At 38.7% G+C, this 14,813-nt stretch overlaps 1 pseudogene; it reads left to right on the forward strand.

Annotated features, from left to right (window-relative positions):
• Positions 1 to 660: 660 nt before the first annotated feature.
• On the forward strand, positions 661 to 11,492 carry LOC118811207 (annotated as a pseudogene).
• The last annotated feature ends 3,321 nt before the right edge of the window (positions 11,493 to 14,813 follow it).

Raw genomic sequence — 14,813 nt, forward strand, 5'->3', positions numbered from 1 at the left:
AATACAGGGAACTATTTTTTAGGTGTATTTTCATAAAATGCATGTACTTTAAGTATTCTGCATACTTCAATGGATGTACTTTAGAATAGTTCTTTCTTCCCAAGGTTTCCAACTATGTAAAGTTAGTAATGTCTGTATAAGTCTGTGCTTGTAATTTATCCATGTGTGTGTGTGTGTACATGTGCACATGTGTGTGTCAGTGAGTGAGCAGGTTATTAGTGTATGTGTGAGTGTTTGTACATGTGCGTTTGTGTGTGTGTGGATTATGAGTGTTAGTATGTATGTATGTTTGCGTGTGAGATGGTTATCAGTGTGTGGATCAGCTCTCTGCAGGTGCAGCATTAATGCTGTATTACACTGGAGTGTTTCCTCTCTCTGAAGTCAGTCTCCTGTATGTTGATGTGTTTTTCACCACACTGCTGCGAGCGTCTCTCCTCACACACACACATCTAGAGACGGAGGTGGAGTTCTGTTCATCAGTGCTGACGCTCGTTTGATAAATATGGAGAAAGGAAGAAATGCCTCCTCTGATTTGTCACTGAAAATGTTTGATGATTTCCTCTCCTCTTTCTAATAAGGTCATAGTGAGTGTGATTGGCGGCTTTAAGAATCTGTCTCTCTGTCTTTCTCTAGAGGCCTATAAGGGGAGTTTATTCAGTCTCTCTGGGGGATTAGAGGCGAAGCTTGTTCTGCTGCTGAGTTGAACAGGCTGCGTGCAGGACAGAGGGAGATGGACGGCTGTGGGATTCTCATTCTGCTGTCCTTCACAATCACACTCACCACATCTGGTATGTACCCACTTTTTCAATATCAAACCATATTGCATTAATTGCTTGGTGGTAAATTACCACTGCAACGGAGCTTGGAGAAGAGACATTGGAATCAACAGCGAACATTTACAGTCCTTACGTTTTTCTTTCTTTCTTTCTCTCTTTCGTACTTTCTTTCTTTCTGTGGTGTATAGACTACGTTAGACTGGTTGATGGTGGGAGACGCTGTGCTGGGCGAGTGGAGATTCTGAACAACGGACAGTGGGGGACAGTGTGTGATGATGGCTGGCACATGACAGATGCTGCAGTGGTGTGTAGAGAGCTGGGCTGTGGTGAAGCTGTAGATATACCAGAAAATTCTTTGTTTGGACCTGGATCAGGACTGTTCTGGATATATGGAAGGGCCTGTGATGGATCAGAGTCTAGAGTGAAAACATGTGGAGGAAGAAATATAAAAGTGAAATCTAACTGTAATCATACTAATGATGTTGGAACAATCTGTTCAGGTAAGTTTAACCAACCACCTATCTGAAGTTAAATAACTCGTCACCTTTTTTTTAAAAAAAAATCATAATTTATCAATTGTATTTTGTATAATTCTGATCTATCTATCTATCTATCTATCTATCTATCTATCTATCTATACGAACCCAATAATTTAAAATTGAAACAGGCCATTTTTTAATTATAATTATACATAAACATGTAATTAACACAAATGATAAAAAGATATCTAATAAATCCATATGCAAGAGATAAATTATCTAACTGTAACGGATACTAAATGAAGAATGTATGAATTCGTCATCTACAAGTGAACTAAACTGAGAAAACTGTAAAAGATATTTCTGCAGTGTCTTGCAACAACAGGTTCTTTTAAAAGGGTTTAAAAAAGGTTAACAGGCCTCAAAAAATATTATTTTATCTGACCAAACAATTGTAAAGTCCTTTGCTCTTACCGGAACTATTTGAGTTTGGTGGACAAGCAGTAGGGCTGTTGGGCTGCTTGACGAACTATATTTTTATCATCACAATATGTGTTTTCACACTAAGAATATTGTGAAGATCAACAATAATAGAACAGCTCAAATTATATTACCTGGATGGTTTCTGTTTATAGCATCAATCCTGGTTCAGAATTTAACAGATCAGATGTACTAAATCATACTCAACTTTATGGTTTTTGATTGATTTTGGGTATTATATAACAGCCATGTTAAATATGGCTGTCAGTCTAAAGAATGAAAATAATTTCAAGACTTTAATCTTTTAATATTAAATTTAATAGTTTAATATTTATTCATTGCTGGCATACATTGTCAGGTATTTATGTCAGCTATTTAATACATTTAGCAGTCAATATGAAATCCACATCAATCTTTATTTAATTTCATGTTTCATAAATATTTAAATCATATTAAGCTACTGTAATTGTACCCTATTTACCAAGCATTTTACAAACAACATTTATGATACTGATAATTACATATTGGAAGCCTGTCAGTAACACAAACCAGAATATCACCAAGCTTCATCAAACTGTTTAAGTAAAATTTTTTGTGTGATAAAACATTTCAAGTTCAAGTTTTCACATTGTCTGATCCAGCAATCCTGAAATTCCTCTGAAACAAAAATTAGACATGGAACAGGACAATTTGGCCAATTAAATCTTTGATGTACTGTTTATTAACGGAAAATGATTATTATTTTTTTATTTATTTATATAAGAAAAATCTAAATCAGTACATTGATATTAGTTTTAGGAGAATATTCCATTTTCTCTGCATCTCTAATCTTAGAGGTCAGGCTGGTTGGTGGTCCTCATCGCTGCTCTGGGAGAGTGGAGGTGCTTCGTAGAGAGACCTGGTCCACAGTGTGTGATGCTGACTTTGACCAGAGGGATGCAGAAGTTGTGTGTCGAGAGCTGGGCTGTGGGCTTCCTGTGAAGGTGCTGGGAACAGCTGCTTTTGGCAGAGGGGAGGGTCAGGTGTGGTCAGAGGAGCTTCAGTGTAGAGGCAACGAATCTCAGATTCACTTCTGTCCAACATCATCTTCACTCAAACACAACTGCTCCCAGAACAGTGAGGTGGGACTGGTGTGTGCTGGTAAGACTTTCAAATATTCCTGTTCTCTATCCTTCCGTAATTATTTAACGGTCTTTAACCTCCCTTAAAAGTAATTTTAGCTCCCACTCCTCCACCCCTAGTAAATGTACATCACTTGTCCCTATCGTCTACAGTTTACTCTCGTTCACATTATTCTGTAAAAGCAGGGTGCGACCTGGGGGAGGCGGTAATGCAGCGCTGCCTCTGCTGTCCTACCAGAGATTGACATAACGTTCAGCCAATCATATCAGACCTCGATATGAATTGTAAGCCAATCATATCAGAGCTGGGGGAGGGGCTCTGTTTATGTACTGCAAAGTAATCGGTAGCCGAGCCGAAAACAGGATTTTGCTAAAATGCTTCCTGTTCGCCAGATTCATGTTTGTATTTTCCCGCTGCGAGGCGCCAGAATGAAACTGCTGCAGCATTAAAGGTGGAACGGAAAATTCAGCTTTGTGTGAAAAGGTCATCATAACACAGTTTTATATCGCTCAATTCCTCAACCTGTAAATGGAAATTAAGAGGCCAGTCGGATGAGAAGATAAAAATAAATAAATACATGGATTGATCATTATTTCTTTGAGTTCTTGTAGATCTAAGTTTAATAAAATGAATGTATTACTAAACACAGGCAGAGAGGGAGAGAAAGAAGCTGAAGGAGGCTGACAGGACTGAAGGAGCAGGTCTGATGGAGGTTAGTGATCAAGTAGAAAGTGAGGGTGAGTTGTATAAGCTTTCAGTTAAAATTAATACAGAATTTAATTTAACTGTTCTCCCTGTGTCTGCGTGGGTTTCCTCCGGGTACTCCGGTTTCCTTCCATGGTCCAAAGACATGCAGTCAGGCCAATTGGAAATGCTGAATTGCCCCTAGGTGTGAGTGTGTGTGTGAATGTGCATGTATGTATGTCTGCCCTGCGATGGACTGGCGACCTGTCCAGGGTGTATCCTGCCTTCCGCCCAAAGACAGCTGGGATAAGCAAGTTTTTGATCTACCCATGAAACCTAATAAACAAAGCTGTCAGCCTGGATCAAAGCCACGTATTGAATCCATTTACGTTTACAATTTACGGTATTTAGCAGACGCTCTTAGCCGGAGAGACTTATAAAAGTGCTTTGCTCTCTACTCAGAGAATGAATCCTAGCTACTACAAATAAGAGTCCAACTACCCTCAAGCTCAGATGTTGCTAGAAACAAAAGCCAGTGCTGATACAACACAATACATTTCAATAAGTACTTATATTAATGCTCGCGTAAGTGCTGTATAAGGACATGGATCTTCAGTCTGCGTTTGGAGAGCGCAAGAGATTCTGCTGTTCAGACAGCCAGTGGAAGTTTGTTCCACCACTTGTGTGCCAGGAGAGAGAAGAGTCTTGATGCTTGTCTTTCAGCTCACCCAGTACTTATAGAATTTTTCTGCCTGTAGATTTAGGGAGAGTGGGACAGAACCACATATAAAATGTTTTGTATTTAATTCTGGGTCTTGTACCTTGTCACAAGTATCTAGAGGTAAGTTTATTCCACTCTTCAAATTAACTATGCAGGACTTGTATTGGAAAAGTCTGAAATAAATCTAGAAATCTAAATAAAGGGTACATTAACATAGAAGGGATATTAACTGATCTTAATGGAATGGAGTTCCATTAAGATATGTCATTTTTGTTTCAGTGTCATAGCCCATAGACAGTGCTGTGAAAAAGTATTTGCCCCCACCTGATTTCTTGTTTTTGCTAATTTTGTCTCACTTAAATATTTCAGATAGTTCAGCTAATTTTAATGTACGATAAAGACAACATGAATAAACAAAAAATGCAGCTTTTAAATTATTGTTCCATTTATTGAACGTTTATTCAAAACCCTTATCACCCATATGAAAAAGTAATTACCCACCTACACCTAATAACTGGTTGTGCCACTTTTGGCAGTTTGCAATAACTTGCAATGAGTCTTTTACATCACTATGGAGGAATTTTTGCTCACTCCTCTTTGAAGAATTGTTTTCGAGCATGAACTAACTGTTTAAGGCCTTGAGATGGGCCTTCATTTTGTTTCTTTTAGGCCATTAAGAGGTGGACTTGCTTGTGGGTTTCAGATCATTGTCTCTGCTTCAGAACCCAAATGCACTTGAGCTTTAGGTCACAAACTGACAGGCGGACATTCTCCTTCAAGATTTTCTGATGGAGAGCAGAATTCATAGCTCCATCAATTATGACAAGTTATGACAATTATGACATGAGTTGTTGATGGCTTTGTAACCCCTTCCAGACTGGTATATTTTAATGACTTTGTTTCACATCTGTATTTGAATCTTTTTGGAACGTGGCATTATGTCATGTGCTGCTTTGTGAGACTAGTCTTCTAGTCTGCTTCACATTATCAGACAGGTTCCTTTTAAGTGAATTTGGATAACTAGTTGATTTAGTAGCTAAGTGGGAAATTACTTTTTAACATTGGGCCAGGTAGAGCTGAACAGCATTTTCCTTCAGTAAATGAAATCATTTGAAAACAGCAGTTTGTGTTTACCTGGGTTATCTTTGTGTAATATTTAAAGTAGTTGAATGATTTGAAACATTCAAGTGCAACAAATATGCAAAAATAGAAGAAATTTTGAAGGGGCAAATATATAAACTAGCAGTCTCGCTCTCATCTCAGTCATCATTTGGACTCGGTCTTGTCTCAGTCTTGGGGTAAGGTCAAGACCAGCTGAGTGCAGTGCCTCAATCTGAGGTAATTGAAAGGTGAGTTATTATTGAGAGTCAACAAAACCACAATAAACAGAATGAAACAGTCCTTTCTCTGCATCAAGGATTCCCAAACTTTTGCAACTCACAGTCAACACAAATGACCACAAAAGCTTCTGCAGATTTAAGCGATCAAAATGTCTTTTTCTGGCTCACCTAACGAGAAGGCTAAATTGGCAGCAGTGCTGGATGTCAGGCTGAAGAGAGGAAAGCTGAGAAGTTCTGTTTCAATTTGACAGGTTTAGATACATATTAGCTGTAGTTAGTCTCCAAATGACAGTATAGGTTTTTGGGTTTTAAAGCTTTATTTAAAAAGACCCCTGAGCTAAAAGCACAGAGTTGCAGTTACTCATTTTCAGTTTTCTATGAAAGTGAAGACCAGCGCTGTGTATTCACTGGTGTAGTTCCTTCGTTTTGGTTATGGTTGCACTGAAAATGTGACGCTAACTAGCTAACAGCGAGCTTAATATAAATATAATGTTTTGTTTTTACAAATAATCAACAATATTTGTCATGTTTAAAATTACATTTGGTTAAATGCTTGTATTGTACACATGTTTGTATTAAAAAAACTACAGTACTATCACAGCCCACAGATTGAAAACCACTGCTGTATGTGTTTAAGTCAAATCTGTTTGTTGAGGATCTAAATGATTATTTCCAGAATGGCTTAGCTGAGTATTATTTGTTTGTTGATTTTTTTTGGTTCCAGAGTTCAAACATCCTGAGGGCAGATCACAATGTTATTTTTTTAACTATATTTTCATTTAATAATAAAAATAGATGTAGTTTAGTTTATGTTCAGTTGACTTTAGGTGGTGATTCTGAGTAAGTTTTAAAGAAGAAAGGAACAGAGAACAGAACAGAAAAGTTGGACTAAGCCTATAAGTAATAATAAATAATATTTTAGGCTAAATATTATTGAATAATGTCTATTTTTCTTAATAATCTTTATTTGTATGTTCTTAGAAAAAAAATTTTAATCTGGTCTTGATCTTGTCTCCTGCACTCAGACTTAACTGCTAAAAGTCTTGGTCTTGACTCAATGTGTTCCAGCCTCATTCTTGACTCTGATTTGACTCTAGTGGCCTCGACTACAACACTGACTATGGGATTTAATCATGTTCAGTTTATTAAAACAATATTTGAAACTTTAGAATGGTTTTGCTTGATCCATTCAGACTGTTTTAGCAACAAAGAAACACTCAGCAAGTTGTATTTTATAATACAACAAAATCAAAAACAAACAAACAAATATAAATAGGAAACTTAACATTGGCTGTAAAAGTCACAGCACCAGACTGTGTAACCGTTTACTTCTAGTTCTACTGACTAACAGAGGAGGGCAAGATGTTTTGACTAAACAAAAATATGTGATGTTTTAATCTAATCAAATATACTTCTTTGGTGGTTAAAATATGAGAGCAATGTATATGTGGATCACAAGAGACCACCACAAAGGCCTTTAACCTTACACAATTAAATAGCATTTAACATTTTCAGTCATCATAAAGAAGCCATAAATTATCCATAATTAGTTTATTCTTTTCATTTAATAAACAAATCTCCAAACAATTTTTAAACAAACTTTATTTGCGTAAATAGTGTCACTAGAGGTTTATGGATGGGGAGGCTAAGCCTCAACTAGGGGGGTCTGGAGGCATGGTCCCCCAGAAGAATTTTTTGTGGTCCAAAAATGTCTGTTCATCATGATCCTTTAGAGTAGCAACAGCCAGAAAAAGTATCAAAAATACATATTTGTTCTAATTGGCACACAGCAGATCCGTCTCTTTGTAGTTTGTATTAAGCACAGAGCTAGTATGACTTAAGCACTATATCCATCCACTTACAACAGGCACAGATCAAGCAAAGGTACTGAAGTCAGGCAATGTTATCTCCTCTCTCTTAGAAAAGCTGCAAGGTCTTAAATATATTATTTAAATGCACAAATTATAGATGCATTCAATCTTATTTGGTGCAGTCAGAAAGAGTGTGATTGTACTCTGTAGGCATGTTTAATAGGCTAGGAGACAGAATTTCATGATCTTAGTCAAATATTATAGTTTCTCTGTTAAATTCAATTAAATGCAGCATTAATTTTAATTGGAAGTTTGAACAACTCTCCCTCACTTTCTTCTTGAACATTAACCTTCAACAGATCTGTTCTTTCAGCCCTGTCAGTCTCCACCATCTTCTTTCTCTTCTTGTCCTCCCCTGTGTTCAGTAATATGTTATTTTTGTTAAATTCAGATTTACAGGAACACAAGAAAATAATGAGAGGTCAATTATTTATTTATTTATTTATTTTAACTGGTAAAAATCTTCTCATTTAATTGTTATTCCACAGAGCTGTCGCCTCTTAATTTCCAGGAATTGAGAGATATAAAATTGTGTTATGATCAACACTATATGATCTGTGCACAGTTATAAATTACTGTAAACAACACAATATGGCAAATACTGATGTCATTATTGTCAAATACTTAGTATTAATATAAAAAATAAGAGTATAAAGAGCTGAGAGCTGTCAGAAACATTATTTCTATCTGTCACTCAGGCTCACTCTCACACTGAAGTGAAATTTATTCAAATTCTTAAACTAGCTGGGTTGTCAGCTATCTAGCTAATGTTAGTGTTAGCCTAAGCCGTTTCTTTGCCTCATGTAAAACCAGAGTAAACTAGCTAACAAGCACCCAAGTAAAAACCGAATAGTCAGCTATACTGACCTTAATTTGCCTCAAACCCAGATTGTAGTTTTATATCTTCACACTGTAACTAGTCACTGTTTCACTTGGTGTATTATAGATTTTGAATAAGGTCTAGTGTTGCTTTTAGTAAGATTTTAGCCAAAATCCTATCTTTGTCTTTAGCTTTAGCGGTTGCTGACCAACATTACTTGGCAGAATGAATAAAACCAGAGACCCTCTCCCAGGTCTGATATGATTAGCTTATAACTTATAAGCTAGGGGTTGTAGTTGCTCTGTGCTGCTAGTCTTCTGAAGTGTCTCCTCTTGTAGTGTCATGTTTGATGATGCATCTTTGGGCAGGTGGATCAGTGCAAGGGGCGGATGAGTGGCATAGAGCAAAAAGAAGTTTTAACTCCAGTCCTGCTTAGGTGTAAAAAATTCTGTGCACTGCAGTAATAGATTGAAATTGTCAATACAGTTTGGTCCTTCTAGGCTGCAGGTTATGATCAACCACATGTTAAGGCAGTTATGAAAACATAGTAGTTCCTAAAGCTAAAGGGAAAGATGCCCACTGATTAACGTTTGAGCTGTGATCGTCTTGGTGCAGTGTTGGTATCAGCCAAGAGCATCTACTTGTTAGGCCTTGTGTCTTTGCTATTCCACATTGAGTCCCTGTTGGTAGTTATCTTCTCTGATTTTGCTTTACTGTCATTACTGCTGGGAATACCCTTCTGTACTTCCATTAGTGGTTTGAAATTGTTCAGTAAAGAGACCAGTTGTGGCTGCATTATTGCCCAGAGGAGCCATGGTTTGTTATTTGCCTACTATTATGGTTGCTAGTAGTCTCAAGTCCTGTTGTTCTGATGACTGGCAGAAAAAAACTGATAATAATGCTTAGTTTTATTTAGTCATGTGTCTCCCCAGAAGATCTATCTTTTAAGGGTGTGTGCTGATTGAGCTCTATAACTTAGGGAATAAGGGCACAAATGTACACCACCTAGGCCCCAAAATGAACATTTTTGAAATAATGAAATCACCATAGGTCATGTTGGATGAGTAGATGTTTTCAAAAACATCAACACTGAAGACCCACTCTCTCTCTCTTGTACAGTCCCTGTGAAGTTGGTGGATGGTGGCAGTCGCTGTGCTGGGAGAGTGGAGGTTCTTCATAGAGGACAGTGGGGAACAGTGTGTGATGAAGGCTGGGATATGAGAGATGCTGCAGTGGTGTGTAGAGAGCTGCGCTGTGGAGAAGCTATAGATGCAATGAGAGGTGCTCACTTTGGACCAGGATCAGGACCAATCTGGATGAATGATGTGGACTGTAGTGGATCAGAGTCTACACTGAAATACTGTAGATCAAGAGGATGGGGTAAAAATAACTGTGATCATAGTAAGGATGTTGGAGTCATTTGCTCAGGTAAACTGCATTATATATTTATGCATATGACTTTAGACTATATTTAAGAGCTATGGTAAAAGCTTTTCATAATAATAGTGATAATTTTAAAAGCTTCTTTAACAGGATTAGCACTTTGAATATCTAATGACAAAAAATAATGTCTTTTCTCTGATGATATATTTTAGAAGTCAGGCTTGTTGGTGGTTCTCGCTGCTCTGGGAGAGTGGAGGTGCTTCATGGAGAGACCTGGTCCACAGTGTGTGATGCTGACTTTGACCAGGATGCAGAGGTTGTGTGTCGAGAGCTGGGCTGTGGGCTTCCTGTGAAGGTGCTGGGAGCAGCTGCTTTTGGCAGAGGGGAGGGTCAGGTGTGGTCAGAGGAGCTTCAGTGTAGAGGCAATGAATCTCAGATTCACTTCTGTCCAACATCAACTTCACTCAAACACAACTGCTCCTATGACAATGATGTGGGACTGGTATGTGCTGGTAAGAACAGCATTTTATAGTTAATCTCTGTTTCTGCCAGAAACACTCAGGATGCTACAGACATTTTTATAACCCTAATTGAGTTTTACAAGTTGAAAGATGACAGTTCAGTAGAAATAAAGAGTCTTTGGTGTAGGACCAAACAGGGACCCAACCAGTGGTGGTGGGGAGGAAGGAGGAAGGGAATGTTAAAACGTAAGCAGCTGAAAGCAGCAGAATAGGTATGTTATTGAAGTCATTTTAAAGACAGATGTAGGCCGTGATTGGTCAGGAGTAATGAAAAAATGAATGACGCAGCATTAGAGTCTTCCTGGCAGAACTTTCACTAAAGCTTCCATTTCTCAGTATGCATGCTATACTAATATGTGTGTAGAAGTTGAACATGTGTCTTTATTTCTCTGTCTTTCAATTCTATTGCCATTCTTTGTATAGATAGTGTGAGGCTAGTCAATGGTAGCAGTCGCTGTGCTGGGAGAGTGGAGGTTCTACATAGAGGACAGTGGGGAACAGTGTGTGATGATAACTGGGATATGAGAGATGCTGCAGTGGTGTGTAGAGAGCTGCGCTGTGGAGAGGCTGTAGATGCACTGAGTGATGCTCACTTTGGGTCAGGATCAGGACCCATTTGGATGAATGATGTAGACTGTAGTGGATCAGAGTCTATATTGAAGAACTGTAGATCAAGAGGATGGGGTAAACATAATTGTAATCATACTCAAAATGCAGGTGTCATCTGCTCAGGTAAATATATACAATAATATATGTATTTTATTAATTTAAACATAAGTTTCTTTCAAGACCTAAACCTGTTCATTGTTATTTATCTAAAATATTCATATGAACATCCTCTTTGCTGTGATGATAATAGGAGTCAGGCTGGTTGGTGGTTCTCGCTGCTCTGGGAGAGTGGAGGTGCTTCATGGAGAGACCTGGTCCACAGTGTGTGATGCTGGCTTTGACAAGAGGGATGCAGAGGTTGTGTGTCGAGAGCTGGGCTGTGGGCTTCCTGTGAAGGTGCTGGGAGCAGCTGCTTTTGGCAGAGGGGAGGGTCAGGTGTGGTCAGAGGAGCTTCAGTGTAGAGGCAACGAATCTCAGATTCACTTCTGTCCAACATCATCTTCACTCAAACACAACTGCTCTCATGACAGTGATGTAGGTCTGGTGTGTGCTGGTAAGCACTGAATTTACTTTAATACATGTCTTATTTTCTCTGTGTGGTTAAACAAAATATTCAACGCTCTATGCTAGACATTTTAAAATTGACATTTAGTAGTTCTTTTTTTTCCTGTTCTTTCCTCTATTCTTCCACAGTTATTTAACACTCTGTGGAATTACTCGCACAACAATTACACAGCAAAATGTGCTCTCTCTCTCTCTTTTTCTCTCCATTGTACAGACAGCGTGAGGTTGGAGGATGGTGGCAGTCGCTGTGCTGGGAGAGTGGAGATTCTTCATAGAGGACAGTGGGGAACAGTGTGTGGTCGTGGCTGGGATATGAGAGATGCTGCAGTGGTGTGTAGACAGCTGCGCTGTGGAGAGGCTGTAGATGCACTGAGTAGAGCTCACTTTGGACCAGGTTCAGGACCCATTTGGATGGATGGTGTTGACTGTAGTGGATCAGAATCTACACTGAAGCACTGTGGATCACCAAGATGGGGAAAAAATAATTGTGAACACAGTATAGATGCTGGTGTCATCTGCTCAGGTAAATTCCGCTAACCTTAGCAAGATTTTTTTTAACCTTTCATAGTAAAGATTGTACTCTTGTCAGAATCATATGTCATTTTGTACCATTCTTGATCAGTTCATACAGATCATACTGAGCAAAATTAGAAAAACTAAGGACATTGTGTTTTGTTAGTTTTGATGCCAACCTAAAAGGAGTAAATTACCAGAATGCACTCAACAGTACTAAACATACATACCAAAAAAGCAGTAGATTCTTTCTTGGGCAGCAGAGCAGGCAACTATTGCAAATAAATACATTTTTTGGTTATAATTAATTAAAAGTAGTACAGTTGTTCAAGGGGAAAACACTTGTCGGCCCCACAGTTCATAGTAAAGTAGAGCAACACATTGATGTAACACATAAAGCAGATAATTAAAAGTAAGTACAAAGTACATAAAAGCAACAAAAAAACAGGAAATTAAATTCAAAGGGTGTACATTTTATGATTAGCTTATTAAAGTTCTACTTCATTTGGAGCACATCTAAGATCTTCTTGGAGTCTATTCCAGTTTTATGCAGTATAACAACTAAATGCTGCCTCACCATGTTTAGTTGGGGCTCTAGTCTCTACTAGCTGACCTATATCCATCGATCTAAGAGACCTACTAGATTTAAAAAGTTGTAATGGTATTTTGAGAGGTTCAGTGAAGAGATCGCTACATTAGCCCACGCTGCTGGAAATAAAAGCATTGAGGAGTTTCACTAGGTCTTGTTGGGACACCAAATCTTCGATTCTTGCTGTAATTTAAGATGATAGGTGGCTTTTTTGATGATTGCTTTGATATGACTAGTAAAAGTAAGGTCTCGGTGACTTCTAAGGCATCCCAGAGCAGCTACACATCAACTATATCACAAAAATAATGAAAAAAGACTCACTATCTGGCCAGAAACCTAGATAACTGAGCCAATAACATCCCAAACTCACACACAACTACTGAATTTAGAAAAAAAAAAGATAAAGGAAAATACAAATTCACCACACTGTATACACACAAAGAAGAAAACCCAAATTAATAAATCATCCTATGTGTCTGAACAGTCATTATCAAAACCAAGTCTTTATCAATGTCACTCTCTGGCAGTCTCAACAAAACTTAAACTGCTTCCATCTCTATCCCAAGGGAGATCACCCTGGGACTACCTTATTATGAGTATTTCCCATCAGAGTTAACATTCACATAAAATCCCCATATTTTGGTGAGAACCGGTTCACAACCAGTATTTGGACACTGCTGATGATGCACCTAGAGAAACAAATATACATGCCTTAAGGGCATTAGAGAGCGATGTTTTCTCCATATCCCCACCCTCTTGTTTCATTCTATCCCAGTGTCACCTGCCTGGCTTAGAGACATACACACAGTCCTTGGATGCTGGCATTACTGTACAATACAAATGGCTAAGAAAAATCAACATAGGCCAGAATTGGAGTTTTAGGGTTTCTTTCAATTACACAAAGGCCTCTTGACAGTCATGGTTCAAAATGTGCAAGGACTATCTGCAGGGGGCACCACAGGCAGCAAAGATAGCCACAAGACAAAAAAGGCCTGTAGTTGCCTGATTGTAGCTGGCACTGGAGAGTCTGGAATAGTGATTTCCTTCTCTGTAAGACCTTGAATAAGGTCTTACCCCATGGCCAGCAACTATGTGTCCCAGAAACTTCACCTTCCTATGTAGCAGTTTGCACACACAACAGACTGGTTATAACTTTAACCCATGCTTATAGAGCTGTGTGAAGACCACATCTAGATGTTGGAAATAGGTGGGGAAGTCTGTAGAGTATACTATATCATTAATGTACACCAACAAAGATTTAGAAGTCTGGCCACTCGTATACTGCTGCATCTAGTGTTTAAAAGTGTTAGGAGTAATGCAAAGATCAAATGGTAAACAATCAAACTCAAATCAGCCCAGCATCTCAGAAACCTCAGCAAGTGGCAGACCATACATATTCCATGAAACCGTCCCTCTTGGTGACAGCAAATATTTTCTGACTGATAGCAAAGACCTCCGTGAGTAAATACTTAGGAGGCCAGTTAAACAATACATCACTATCACGTTAGTGTCAGATATCTACTATAGAAACACACATGCACAGCAATCTGGATAAATATACATTCTCCATATTATATACACACAAAGAAAACCCAGATATACAAATAATACGAATTAACCTACATGTGGGATATAATAATTAGAAAACATTGAAAAATATTTGTTTTCTCACAATAATATTTTAGGAGTCAGGCTGGTTGGTGGTTCTCACTGCTCTGGGAGAGTGGAGGTTCTTCATGGAGAGACCTGGTCCACAGTGTGTGATGCTGGCTTTCACCAGCAGGATGCAGAGGTTGTGTGTCGAGAGCTGGGCTGTGGGCTTCCTGTGGAGGTGCTGGGAGCAGTTGCTTTTGGCAGAGGGGAGGGTCAGGTGTGGTCAGAGGAGCTTCAGTGTAGAGGCAACGAATCTCAGATTCACTTCTGTCCAACATCGTCTTCATTCAGCCACAACTGCTCTCATGATAATGATGTAGGATTAGTGTGTGCTGGTAAGAATTTAATGTTCATGATGTGCTCTGATTCTGCCTCATCTGTCCATCTTTTGTATATTACAGTCTGTTTCATTCTATCTTTTGTTTCCTCTCTTTATCTCTTACACACAGACAGTGTGAGGTTGGTGGATGGTGGCAGTCGTTGTGGTGGAAGAGTGGAAGTTTTTCACAGAGAAGAGTGGGGCACAGTGTGCGTTTCTGGTGCGAATGTGAAAGCTGCTGCAGTGTTGTGTAGAGAGCTGGGTTGTGGGGAGCCACTGAGTGCTCAACATTTTGTATCAGGATCTGGACCAATCTGGATGAGTCATGTGGACTGTAATGGATCAGAGCGTACACTGAAGAACTGTGGA

Source organism: Colossoma macropomum, unplaced genomic scaffold (genome assembly GCF_904425465.1).
Source record: "Colossoma macropomum unplaced genomic scaffold, Colossoma_macropomum, whole genome shotgun sequence".
Lineage (NCBI taxonomy): Eukaryota > Metazoa > Chordata > Actinopteri > Characiformes > Serrasalmidae > Colossoma > Colossoma macropomum.